This window comes from Chiloscyllium punctatum, chromosome 30 (assembly GCF_047496795.1).
Source record: "Chiloscyllium punctatum isolate Juve2018m chromosome 30, sChiPun1.3, whole genome shotgun sequence".
Classification (NCBI taxonomy): domain Eukaryota; kingdom Metazoa; phylum Chordata; class Chondrichthyes; order Orectolobiformes; family Hemiscylliidae; genus Chiloscyllium; species Chiloscyllium punctatum.
This window is the reverse complement of record NC_092768.1, coordinates 25,966,700-25,981,134: the sequence shown is the minus strand read 5'-3', so window position 1 is coordinate 25,981,134 and position 14,435 is coordinate 25,966,700.

Genomic DNA, 14,435 nt, shown 5'->3' with positions numbered 1-14,435 from the left:
CGAAAAGATTGCATCAGACTTGGAGCAATGGTTTGCTACAACTCATCAAGCAGTTTCCAGCATAGATCTCACGACACCAACACTAATCGAGTACAGCTTATTAAAAACGTAGAGCTGCGGTGGGTCAAGTGTTTAAGCTATAGGGAGTGAATAAATAGACTATTATCCCTGGAGCATTGGAGGCTGAGGAGTGACCTGATTAAAGATTATAAAATCAGGAGGCACGTGCATAGGGTAAATAGACAAAGTCTTTTCCCTGGGGTGGGGGAGCCCAAACCTAGAGGTCATTAGTTTAATGTGAGAGGGGAAAGATTTAAAAGGTATCTATGGGACAACGTTTCCACGCAGAGGGTGGTGATTGCATGAATGAGATGCCAGAGGAAGTGATAGAGGCTGGTACAATTACAACATTTAAAAGGCACCCGGATAGTTATATGAATACGAAGGGTTTAGAGGGATATGGGCTAAGTGTTGGAAAATGTGACTGGATTAGGTTAGTATATGTGATCAGCATGGACGAGTTGGGCCAAAGGTTATGTTTTCATGTTGTACATCTCTATGACACTAAGCGTTGCAAGCTGGGAACAAGGAACCTATCAATAACAAAAAGCAGAAAGTTCTGGAGATATTCAGCAGGCCTAGAAACATTTTTGGAGAGAAAAATGAGATCAAGAAATAGTTGGAGGCACAGTATGCTGCAAAGGCCATCGGACCTGATATCATGCCAGAAACAATGCTGCAGGAATTACCGTGCTCTTGTCAAGCTGTTCACAAAGTCACCCAGTTAGTTCCCTCACCCCAGGGAAAAGACCTTGTCTATTTACACCACACACGTGCCTTCTGATTTTATAAACTTCTATCAGGTCAGTTACTGCCTTATCAGGCTACTCTTGATTGCCAGTAAACTGATGGAAGATGCCGCCTACAGTGCGAGGAAGTAGCACATGCTCACTGACCCTCAGTTTGGTATTCACCAGGGCCAAGTAACGTTTGATGTAGGTTATTTTAGATGATACTTTACTGTCTCATGTTGTCCACGGTTGTCTCCCACACATTTTGTTGAATACTTACTCATCCTGAATTGATGGGCGATGCATCTTGAGGTGTGAATCAATGGACTTGAGATCCCTGATGCAGGGAGATTTAGAGATGTATTATATTTCTGACAATAAACTTCACTACCTCAAGCATCTTCTATAAGACCATAAGATCACAAAACATAGGAAAAGAAATAAGGGCATTCAGCCCATCGAGCCTGCTCCACCATTGAATCATGGCTGAATAGTTTCTCAATCCCATTCTCTCGCTTTCTCCCCATAACCCTTGAACCCCTTTACAGTCAGGAACCTATCTATATCCATCTTAAATGTATTCAATGACCTGGCCTCCACAGCCTATTTTGACAGTGAATTCCATAGATTCATCCCTCGCTGGATGAAGGAGTTTCTCCTTATCTCCATTTTAAAAGGTCTTCCCTTTACTCTAAGGCTGTGCCCTCGGGTCTTAGTCTCTCCTACAAATGGAAACATCTCCCAACATCCACTCTGTCCAGACCATTCAGTATTCTGTAAGTTTCAATTAGATTCCCCCTCATCCTTCCAAACTCCACCAAGAATAGACCCGGAGTCTTCAAACATTCCTAATATGTTAAGCTTTTCATTCCTGGGACCATTCTTGTGAACCTTCTCTGGACACGGTGCAGGGACAGTACATCCTTCCTGAGATATGGGACCCAAAACTGTGCACAATACTCCAGAGCCTCAAAAGTAGACCCCTGAATTTATATTCAACTCGTCTCAAAATAAATGCCAACATTGCATTTGCCTTCCTAACTACTGATCCAACCTGCAAGTTTACCTTGAGTTAATCCAGTATTAGAACTCTCAAGTCTCTTTGTACTTCAGACTTCTAACAAAAACCTTTAGATAGAGCTTGAGATTGGAAAGGAGCAATATAAATGCAATTCATTCTGCCTTACAGATAACATTGAACTTCATAAGGCTAAACCCTGTCAGGAGTTTTCTTTTATTTTTGGTGTTGTTGTCCAAACTGCCTCTTTCCTGTTTATAAATACTTCGTAGTTCTCCCCATTTAGAAAATCATCCATGCTTCTATTCTTCTTGCCAAAGTGTGCAACTTCACACTTTTCCAGTTGTATTCTGTCTTCAAATGAACAACCAAATGCATTTTGTATTATTAACTGTCCATATCAATTTCCCAATCGCTGATTTTATAATCTGTCCACATGGAAGCAAATTCTATGTTCTAACCATTATCTGAGAGAAGAAATTCCCCTGTTAGAAAGAAACCAATCTCAAGCTTCTGAGGGTCATTTTTTTTTTGTTTCCCGTGCTAGTGTCCTTAGAATAGTCTAGATCTCTATTCTGAGGTTCATAGAAGAAACAATGCACCATCAGAAAAATATTTGGAGAATCATTAGAGATCGGATCGGCACAGAAGGAACCTTTTGATGATGAATACTATCTCTCGCATAAGAGCAGATGTAGCTTAGAGGTCATGTTCATGCCTATAATTTGATACATAAGAAAAAGGCATCCAATTGATGTAGTCTAGACAGATACTTTCCAGCTGGAGTGAGGGAGTGACTGAATGTGTGATGAAGTTTGTTTTAAATGAGACTTAGCTGAACTGTCGACTGCATTCTCAGTTGAACTTAAGCAATAACATGAAGTAACACTTCTCACTTACCCAACATTTCTAAACCAATTCTTCAGATCACTGATTTCATTGGTGTATTCAAGATCACTCCAGAAATGCCTTGCATTCCTTGGATATAACAGTGCGCAGCCATCATTGATAACTTCCACTTAAGATAGAGCTTGAGATGCGAAAGGAGCTATATAAATGCAATTCATTCAGACTTATAAATAGAATCAAACTTCATAAGTTCAAACCCAGTCAGGACGTTTCTTTTATTTTTGGCACTGTCGTCCAAACTGTTGCTTTCTTCTTTATAGCTACTGTGTAGTTGACATTGAGTAACTGCAATATGAACACAATACAATTCTGGATGGGGATATGACACCATATTTCATCAGTCTGCATCATCTGCATCTCCCCATTTCTTCTTCTCCCTGGCTCTCGTTTTTCCTTCTAAACTGACAATTCTCCATGTATCATTGAATTCCTTCACATGATCATTAAATGTGACCCCTGATATTGTTGGTTGTCTAGATTTCGTTTCCTTGCATTGTCATATACACATAGACAAAAAAATACTGCAGGTTATTATTTTACTTTGTGTTGATGCTTGATTTTGCAAACACGGCGTAAATGATGGTATACTAATATTATAACATGAAAATAGGAATATGTTCCCAATGTTGGAACTTGCATCGCTTCCTGAAACAAATTCATAACAGTTTATCTGTTCACTGGTTTAACTGCTGTGTTCAAAGAACCTGCATTCCTCATAGCACAGCAGTCGATGTATTTCGAAAATACTCTTGTTATAAAGACCCTTGGAAATTGTGTGTTTCACAGCATTTTCAAATTCGTGGACACTGGAGCAGTCCAAGTCAAAACCTAACAATATTCAGATAACATTCAGACTTGGTTAAATGAGAATTTTGAACTAATGAGAATATGACTACTGACCATTTAAATATTCAGTACCATTATGAAAATATCAACAAATTAATTGGCAAGAGATCATAGAATCTCTCCAGTGTAGAAGCAGACTATTCAGCCCAAGAATTCCATACCAATTCTCTGGAGAGCCATCCATAATCACACTCCTCCTCTATCCCTGTAACGCTAATCCACATAACCTACACATCCCTGGCCACTGTAGGCAATTTAGCATGGCCAATCCACTTAACTGTCACACCTTTGGACTGTGGAGGAAACAGGAGCTCTCGGAAGAAGCCCACATAAACACAGGGTAAATATGCAAACTCCACACAGTCACTCATACTGGGAAGTGAACCCCGGTCCCTGTGAGTGAGCATGGTGCATACAATTATCAACATCTGTAAGTTGCCATTTAAACTTTGCCACGCTGACTTGAAATAATATTGCAGTTTATTCAGACTCCTTTGTGAAAACCATGGACTCCCTCACTTATAGCACTTGGGCGTCTCTGCTTGCCGACCACAGAACAAATTCCCAACTCCCCCTCCCAATCGGCCGAGGACATGCGGGTCCTGGGCCTCCTCCGCTGCCGTTCCCTCACCACCCGATGCCTGGAGGAAGAATACCTCATCTTCCGTCTCGGAACACTTCAACTCCATGGCATCAATGTGGATTTCACTAGTTTCCTCATTTCCCCTTGCCCCACCTCACTCGAGCTCCAACCTTCCAGCTCAGCACCGCCCTCATGACCTGTCCTACCTGTCTATCTTCCTTTCCACCTTTCCACTCCACCCTCCTCTTTGACCTATCACCTTCATCTCCACCCCCATTCACCCATTGTACTCTTTGCTACCTTCCCCCAACCTCCTCTCTGACCTATCATCTCCATCCCCACCCCCATTCACCTATTATACTTTATACTACTTTCTCCCCACCCCCAGTATTTCTCAGTTACCTCTCCACTCTGCAGGCTCCCTGCCTCTATTCCTGATGAGGGCTTTTGCCTGAAATGTTGATTCTCCTACTCCTTGGATGCTGCCTGACCTGCTGTGCTTTTCGAGCACCACTCTAATCCATCCTCAACCTTAGACCTGCTGAGCCTTTTCCAGCAATTCCTGGTTTTCTTTCTGATTTCCAACTCCCACAGTTGCTTGTGCTGTTTTTGTTTTGAAGGTGAATTCATTTGGGTGACAGTGAATGAGTATTTTTTCAATTGGGATGAGTTTTACAGCGACTTTTCCTTTAGGTCAGTTACAATGGCTTTCTGGTATATATTGTTATGGACCAGGCCAGACCCTCAAAACATTTCAAGAAGGTAGCCTTCGTTTTCCCTTCCTATGTTGTTAGTTCCAATGTGTACAATGACTTCCTGAAGATCCCACTCTTCAATGAGAATATTCTGCACCCTCTCCGAGATATCCTTGATCCTGGCTCCAGGGCGGCAACACACCATTCTCACTGTCAGTCTGTCTGTGCCTCTGACTAGAGAGGCACATGTCACCCTCCACTCTGCGTCAGCTTCACCTCATCCAAAACTAGTGTCACCCACATCCGAACTCCCACTGAGCCCCTATCCCTCCATTACTCACTGACCTACATCAACATTAGGCCTCATTGATTCCAGATTCTAGTTCACATTTCACGAGCTGCCCTCGTTCAAACCCATGTCGGGAGGCAGACAGAGGATGGGGAATGATAGATCAGCTATCTTAATCTCTGTCGTGGAGAAGATGCTTGAGTCTATTATCAAAGCTGAAGTAGCAGGGCATCTGGAAAACAATTGTCCCATTGGACAGACGCAGCACGGTTCATGGAAGGGCCGGTCATGCTTCACAAGTCTTGGAATTCTATGAAAACATTTCGAACAAAGTGGACCCAGTGGATGTGGTGTACCTAGATTTCCAAAAGGCCTTTGACAAGGTGCTGCACATGAGGGTGCTGCATAAGATAAAGATGCATGCGTTATGGACAGAATATTAGTATGGATAGAGGATTGGTTGACTAACAGGAAGCAAAGTATGGGGATAATTAGGTGCCATTCTGGCTGGCAATCATTGACTAGTGGTGTACCTCAGGGATCTGAGTTGGGATAGCAATTACTTACAAGTTATATAGATGATTTGGAATTCGGGACTACGCGAGTCAAAATTTGCAGATGATACTAAGGTGATTGGCAGAGCAAAGTGTGTAGAGAACTGTAAAACGTTGCAGTGGAACATAAATACGTTGAGTGAGTGGGCAAATGTCTGGATGTTGCCTAACCTGCTGTGCGTTTCCAGCACCACTCTAATCTAGACTCTGGTTTCCAGCATCTGCAGTCCTTGTTTTTACCACAGATCAAATTCAGTTCCATCTAGGTTATAGCCTTTCTTTCAGAGAGAATTGGAGGACCTTGAGAGTATCCTAATGGGAAATGGACATGTATTTGGATTGCACACCCTTGGCGATAAGGGGTGAACTGGTGCCATTAAATTGGAAATTTAAGACTACTGTAAACCATCAGATGAATCATGGATGTAATGGGAAGGGACTAAACAAGAAAAAAATATTCAAGTCACGATCTGAAGAGATAAGTTCCATGGAGCACGAACAGTTGAAACTAATATGTCTGCTGGAGTAGTCCTATTTATGGAAATGGGCTTCACAATGAGCTATAAGCTTGAAGGCTTTGAGGAGTTAGACCCCAGCGAATGTGAGACTGCCGTGGACACACTAGCCTAATATTTATTGGTGATGATATGGTTCAGGGGGAGATAGGAGAAGATGACCAAGAGTGGTGCATACACTCTGCAATGTAAAGGTTAGCACGCCAGGTAACAACTGCACCACCAATGTTGGGAGTCTTAATTACAAAGACATAATTGGATCTGACCACATGGAGTGCCGTCAATTCAGAGGGAAATATATTGAAATGGGTGAAAGGGAGAAGAGTGACTGATGTTACATCAACAGGTCTCAATGATCAAATTGAGTGCAGGTAAGAGTCTAGAGCAAAGTGTCCAGGAGGAGGGACTGTGTTGGACGTAGGTGAAGGCATCTGTAGAATGAGAAAAGTACTCTGGCCCAAAGAAATTGTCACAGAAACCAAGGTAATGGAAGAAGAGTTCAATATCATGTCGTTTCTGAAATTCATTGAGTTGGGGTGCAGATGGATAAAACTATGACCTTTGCTGAGTATAGAATATTCAGCAATATAGCATGGAAGGCCAGAGTGGCAATAAATTCGACTCCAAGAGGTGGGCTTATGAGAAGGGAAGGAGACAGATGAAAGGAGAGGGAGGAAATAAAAGAGAGGGGTGGTATACTTGAGTTCACATAGCTTAATAGAAATGCAGTTTAATCCGTGAAAGAAGAGAAAAGTATATTGCTGCAACATCGAATGAGCCAAAGAATGATTTAGAACTCAGGGAAAGGGGGGCTCGAGACAGCACGAGCTGGTGCTGACAGATGGAAGTCAGAGAGTGTACATAAGGTGCTGTATAGCATTGTGTGTGGATCTCAGGATTCAGCAAGAACAGCTATACATCCTGGGTGGATATGAAACATGAAGATAAAACTTCAATTGGAATCCATGTGTCATAAGAGTGAGCCAGACATGTCTGTAAAAGTGTATTTGAGCAAATATCTTGTCAACAATAGAAGAAAAGTAATATGGTGAAGAAGAAAGATTAGAGTTGAAGTCATGTTGAAGGGAAGAACAGAATTCCTTTAAACTGTGCATGCTTGAAGAAGAGTCATGGCACCTCAATTTTAACTTTGCTTTCTCTTCACAGATGCTGCCTGATTTGTTGATTTTCTCCAGGTATTTCTGACTTAGTTTCAGCTTTCCAGCATCCATGTGTTTTTTTTTCTTTTTCATGTTTGACTCACTGCCACATCACTTCCAGATTCATGTTTTTACTTGAGGATCTTATAGCCTTCAAGACTCATTACTAATTCCAATAATTCTATGACCTTCCTCCATCCATTTTAATTCCCTTCCAACCCTATCCCTCTGGCTCTGACAATACAAGGGCTCCTTTCATAACAGCCAACTTATTTTCACCTACTGATGGACGTAATTAGCAACACTGCCTTCTCTCCCTTTTACAATTATCCATTCTCCAACTGTTTTTCTATCCTTCCAGACTCCATCTCCATTTATTACTTACACATTTACCTCCTCCGCACTCTGTCTTCTACATATATACTACCTTTTAGGAGGTACCATCATTGTGAAGGGTCACTGGACTTGAAACTTTAACTGTGTTTTCTATCCACACATACTGCCAAACCGGCCAAGTTTCTCCAGCATTTCTATTCTTATTTTATGAGGACATTGCAGGGAATGGAACATTTCACTTACAAAAGGAGGCTGGACAAGGTCAGGTATTTTTCTTTGAAGCAGTGAAAGTTGAGGAAGACCTAATTAAAGTATATAAGTTCATGAAGAGAATTTTTCTATCCTATTTTGTAATTTAACCTATTTTCCTGAATGAACATGATCAGATATTTATTATAAACCTCTGAAACACGTGTGTCTTGAATTCATGTCACTCAGTTAAGAGTTGGGATACGACCACTGCGGAACAAGCGGGCTTTAAGATCATGAGGCCTATGGACAAGGGTGACTAGAAACCAGCTGTTCCCTTAGTTGAAGAGTAAATAACAAGTGAACTAAGTTTCCCTTGGTAGGCAGAAGGTTTAGAGGGCATTTAAAGATTAATCATTTGCACCCAGAGGGTGGCAAGGAACTGCCTGAGAAGGGAGTGACCTTTGATGGTTTTGGCTGCTTTTCTGAAGCAGTGAGAGGCGTAGACAAAGTTAGTGGATTCAAAGCAAAGTTGTGTGATGGACTGGGCTCTGTTCACCACTCTCTATGTTTTTTTTTACAATCCTGCACAGAGCAGTTGCCAAAGCAAACCATAACACAACTAGATAGAATGCTTTCTGTGGTGCATCTTTAAATGTTGGTGAGATTCTTCATGGACATGTCGAATTTGCTTAGCATCGCGAGGAAGAAGAGGCATTGTCGTGCCCTCTTGACTGTTACATCAACATGGATGGTCCAGGACAGATTGTTGGTTACTGTCACCCTTAGGAACTGTCGAGGAACTCCTAGTTCTCAACTATCTCTATCTCAGCTCCACTGATGTAGAGAAGGGCGTTCCATCCTTCTTGCTTCCCAACTCTTCAGTTTTGCTAATGTTGAGTGAGAGATTGTTATATTTGTGCCATAGCGCCAAGTACTCTATCACTTTCCTGTATTCTGTGTCATCATTGTTTAACATCTTGCATACAATGATGGTGTCCTCAGTGCACCAGTAGATGTAGTTTGGATAGAATTTGGCCACATGGTCATGAGTGTTGTCCTCCTCCTTTAAGCCTTAGTCAGATAGAGACAAAAAAAACACATGGAACATGCCTCAGTGACTACTGCCCAGTGGCTCTCACCTCCATAATTATGAAGTGCTTCAAGAGGATAGTCATGGCTTTTATCAACTCTAACATTTGAGCCTGCCTGAATCCCTTGCAATTTGACAACCAGCATAAGGCGCTGAGTAATTATTCTTGCAGGGCACCAGTGTTGAGAATTGTAGAGGAGTAGGTGTTGTTGCCTATCTTCATTGACTGCGGTCTCTGTGTTAGGAAGTCGAAGATCCAATTGCAGAGGGCGGAGTACAGACCTAGGTCTCCGAGTGTAGTGATTAATTGGGTTGGGATTAAAGCATCAAAGCGGGACCTGCAGTCAATAAATAAAAGCTTAAAGTCAGTGTATTTACTTTCTAGATGTTCCAGGGATGAGGGTAGGTCCAGTTGTCTGCCTGTTGCACCAGTTGTCAAATTGCAAGGGATTCAGGTAGGCTCAGGCATTAGAGTTGATATAAGTCACGAATATCCTCTGAAAGCACTTCATAAGTATGTAGGTCAGAGCCATTGAGCAGTAATCCCTGAGGCATGTTGCATACATTTTCTTTGCTCCCTATGTAAATGAGGCTGAAGGAAACATACCACAGCACTGTGGTACAGGAAGCCGTTCAAGAAGGTAGTGAAAACAGAAAGTTCAGTGGTAAACAGGGTAATATAGGTGATGGAATTGACACTGTTCTTTGTGTCCAGTATTGAGAGTCTGGCAGGTTGTGCTGCCTGTCTGATGCCTGGGTTCATGATATCTTATCTCGGTTGCAGAGGAACTTGGGGTACGTGGGAAGTGAATTTTCATGCTCCAAATGGGGAACCAACAATATAGGTAGAAAGAGGAAAGAGTTAAATCTCTTTGACTATCTGACTCTGACGTCAGGCAATCGGAGCAGTCGGGGCTAAATTAAAAGGCAGAAGCGAAAAGGTAGGGATCTTCAGTTTATTACCTGAGCCACGAGATAATTGGCATCGGGTCAACAATATTAAAGAACTAATGTTTGGCTCAATGATTGAAATGGAATAAACTAGCTTGAATTCATGCAACATTAGCACTAATAGTGGGAAAGAGAGAATTGTTTTGATGGCATACGCTCCACCTGAAACATGCAGTGACCAGAGTCTAAGAACTGTGGATTTTCAACTAAATGGTGTGGAGCGGTGGGTCCAGTTGCATGGAAAATTATGGAAAATGTTCAAGTGAGAGAGAACTCAGCTGATCTTAAAGTTTTCAGAGCAAATAATATTGCTTGACTCAGGAATCTGACTTCAGGCACAGCAGGTTAGGAGTCAACAATGAGAAGAGGAGCAGTCAATGGAGGATTGAAGTGTTTTACTTAAATGCACACAAAATACGAAAAATGTAATGAGCTTGTAGAGCTGAGATTGAAATTGACAGAAATGATGTTGTGTGTATCACAAAGAAATGGCTGCAAGTGTTTAAAGGATGGGAACTAAATATCTAAGGGTACATATCCCATCAAAAGGACTTGCAGATGGGTGGGGAGTAGCATTGCCTTGCTCATAAGAATGACATTACATCAATAGCAAGAAGTGATAGAGAGTTAATAGGCAGCGAATCTGTATGTGCAAAGTTGATTAACCACAAAGGTAAAATATTCCTGATAGAAGTTATGTGTAGGCCTCCTAGTTACACTCAGGATGGGGGCAGAAAATAAATTAAGAGACAGCAAAGTATTATGGACCAGGCCAGGCAACTCAAAATATTCTTAAGCTGGCAGACCAGGCCATAACTTTGCTACATGCTTTGGTAAGTGTACAGTGAAAATTACCCGAAGTAAGTTAGTGAGGTTGACTACTAGATTTTAAAACAGATAAAAATTTATTCACAACATTACACAATGAATCACAAAGAACAGAATAAAGAACCCCTACAGAACTCAGTCTACCCAGACTAGACTTAAGTATGCTGTTCTGAATATACACAAGAGTCCCAATAAGTAAACTCTCTTCAAAACCAGGATAAATGGAATAGATGCTTACAGGTTGAAGTTAGAAGACAGAGAGAGAATTTGTTTCCTCACAGCTCACTGTTGAACTCCCAACCAGTTCAGCGCTGAACTGTTCAGCTCGGCTAGAGAATTTACCAGTTCCCTTTCATTCTATATATCACTTCTAAAACATGACCACTTTGGCCTGAAGTCTCGTCTGTTTACATATAAACAAAAGGCCTCTCAAAATCCTTTTCATCTCTGTACCAAACCAGTCTGATCAGAGCCTGGCCTGGTTTACTACACCTCTGAAAAAAATCAAGGACGGAGTATCTTTGAGCCAAGGGACAGCTTTTAGGAAAAAAAGGACTATTTTTGTGACAAAAACAACGTGAGAAAGGCATATTACAATAATCATAAGGGACTTCGATGTGCAGTTGGACTGGAAAAATCATGCTGATAGTCATCCCAAGAAAAGGAATTAATGAAATGTCAAGGAGATGTTTTTTGGGGGCAGCTTGTGGTAAAGTCCAACAGGGAACAGGCAATTCTCGGTTTTGTGATGTATAATGAGGCAGCCTTGATTAGGGAGCTGGGATAAAGGAACTCATTGAGCGCAATGACCACAACATGAGAGAATTCATCCTGCAGTTCTTGAGGGAGAAACTTCAATCAGATGTAATGGTATTACAATCAAACAAGGGTAACTACAAAAATATGACGGAGGAGTTGGCCAAAGCAATGAAGACGGTAGAGCAGCAATGACATGTGTTTCTGGGCATAATTCAGAGACACAGTAGAAATTCATCCCAAAGCAGAAAAAATGTACTAATGGGGGGGATGAGACAACATTGGCTGACAAGGGAAGCATGAGAGCAAAATAAAAAGCAAACAAAGTGCTGAAGATCAGTACAAATCCAAAAGCCTTCAAAAACCAGCAAAAATCATCCATACAAACAATCGGGGGCAGGGGAAAGATGGAGGGAAGCAACTCATGACATAATCAAATCAACGAATCTTTTCAGTGCTGCACGGTGAGTGGCACGGTGGCACAGTGGTTCGCACTGTTACCTCACAGCGCCAGAGACCTGGGTTCAATTCCTGCCTCAGGCGACTGACTCTGTGGAGTTTGCATGTTCTCTGCTTGGGTTTCCTCCCACAGTCCAAAGATGTGCGGGTCAGGTGAATTGGCCATGCTAAATTACCCGTGGTGTTAGTTAAGGGGTAAACGTAGGGGTGTGGGTGGTTGCGCTTTGGCGAGTTGGTGTGGACTTGTTGGGCCAAAGGGCCTGTTTCCACACTGGAAGTAATCTAATCTCAAAAAAAAGGGACCATAGAAATCATAATTAAGATTCTGAGTCCAGCGAATACTCGGGCGAGTCTGGGGAAGGGTCACAGGACTAAAAACATTCAACCTGTTTTCTCTCCACAGATGTTGCCAGACCTGCTGAGTTTCTTCCAGCGATTCCGATTTCCAAGTTCACCAGTTATTTTGTTCTCTGTGTCCACTCCAAGTCGTAACTGGTTGTGTGGAAAAAAGCTTCCCCTTACTCTGTTTCTGTTTATAACTATTTCCAAGTATCCTTTGTTTGGTGAACCTCACATCCCAATTATCACTGAAAGCAGCTTCTACTTATTTTCTCCTTCAGGACCTTCACGGTTTTAATGTTTTCCGGGAAACCTCCAATTAAACTTTCCTGGGGAGGTACTGGCCATCATCTTTCAACAGGATGGGGAGGTGCCTAAGGAATGTTGAATTGAAAATAGCTCATCTTTGTGGGAGAATGAATGCAAGAATGAAACCAGCAAAGAGATTTGTAATTTAAACATAATTACCAACATCATCCAGATTTGTTTGATGAAGTCACATGATTTATTGGAAATGATATTTTCTTAACTACATAACAATTCGTTGATTTTTTAAAAAGACTTTTACAGAAATAAACAATCAAATCAATTTTCTTTCCATTTTCTCACCAAGATAGCAATTGATAGTATGAGTTTCACCATATTTTCAAATTTAATTTATACAAACACATATAGTCACTGAGTGATTTTTGCATGGTAAGGTTCATCTAAATTCTTCAGCTGCATTATCAAAAATATGAGGCCAGATGTCCAAAGATTTGGCTTTTAGAAGTGTCTGAAAGGAAGAAAGTGAGATGAAGAATTGAGCAGTTACACGGATGGAGCTTAGTGATTATTTAGCCAATTGTACCACCAAAGAAGCACCGATTATCATCAAGTCTAGACAAGGGTTAGAAGCCAGTAGATAGCAAAGAATAAAGATATCCATATAGCTAGAAGAGATTGCAGACTTTTGATGAAGCAGGGCAATCCATTTTTGAAAATAAGAATAAGAAACTTTACGAGATTCAGAAGCAAATCTAGATCGATGAAAGGATACTTGATTGGGGAAGGGTACTTGACTAGATGTATGACCAGGCAACATATTTTACCATGTTGTGAAGTTTTTTGAAGGTAAAGGATTCTTTTGGAATATTTTGTTTTACATTCATTTAAGGAATGTCAATTTCACTCACTGGGTCACCAAATTATTGTTGATCCGTAATTTCCCTTCAGCTCGTGTTAAGTTGCGTTCTTGTCCCAGGCAGTCCTTTCATGTCAGTATAATCACAATACTGTTATGGACTGCATTCCTAGACTTTGATCCAGCAATGCTGAATAAACAGCAAAATTCATCCGAGTGAGTGATTTGAGGAGGGCTTATCTGTTGCTCTTGTCCTTCTGAAAGGCAGTGGTTGCGGGTTTGGACGATGCTGTAAAAGCAGTTTTGCTGAATTTCTGCAGTGCATCACCAAGTTAGAACACACTACTGCTATTGTACACCAGTAGAACAGGGGGTGAATATTTGTAGATGTGGTGCCAACCAACAAAGCTGCTTTGGCCTTGTGGGTGTGAAATTTCTTGAATGTAGTTTTGATTTATATTTATCCTGGCGTGGATGGAACGTTACATCACATTCCTAAATTGTGTCTTACAGATGATGGACTGACTGCAGATCCTACCCTCTGACATGCAGTTGTAGTCACATTATGTATATTGCAAGTCAGTGTAGTTTTTTTTATCAATAGTCACCACAAGCTTTTTGGTAGTGGGGAATTAAGCAATGAAAATATAATCGTATGTTAAGGGATGTTTAGGTTCCCTGCTTTGTGGAATATAATAACTGTTCCTTTGTCATTTTTCTGGATATATTCCAAAGTTCAGCTGCATTGTAATAGCTCGACCAGTCTAACTGTGGGACAAACTTGGCAAAGATATACATAACGGTTGGAGAAACAAAAGCTATGAGGTCTGAACAAGTCCAGCAAACTTGAAAAAGTGGAAATATGAAATGGCATGACTCTTGAATGGTAAGTTAGTTTCGCAGGCAATCCCAGGTCCTCATGGTACCATAAATGCACCAAATAGACACGATGGTAGTTGACTAACTTGTTGCCACACTAACCTTTCCAGTTTGCATTCCTT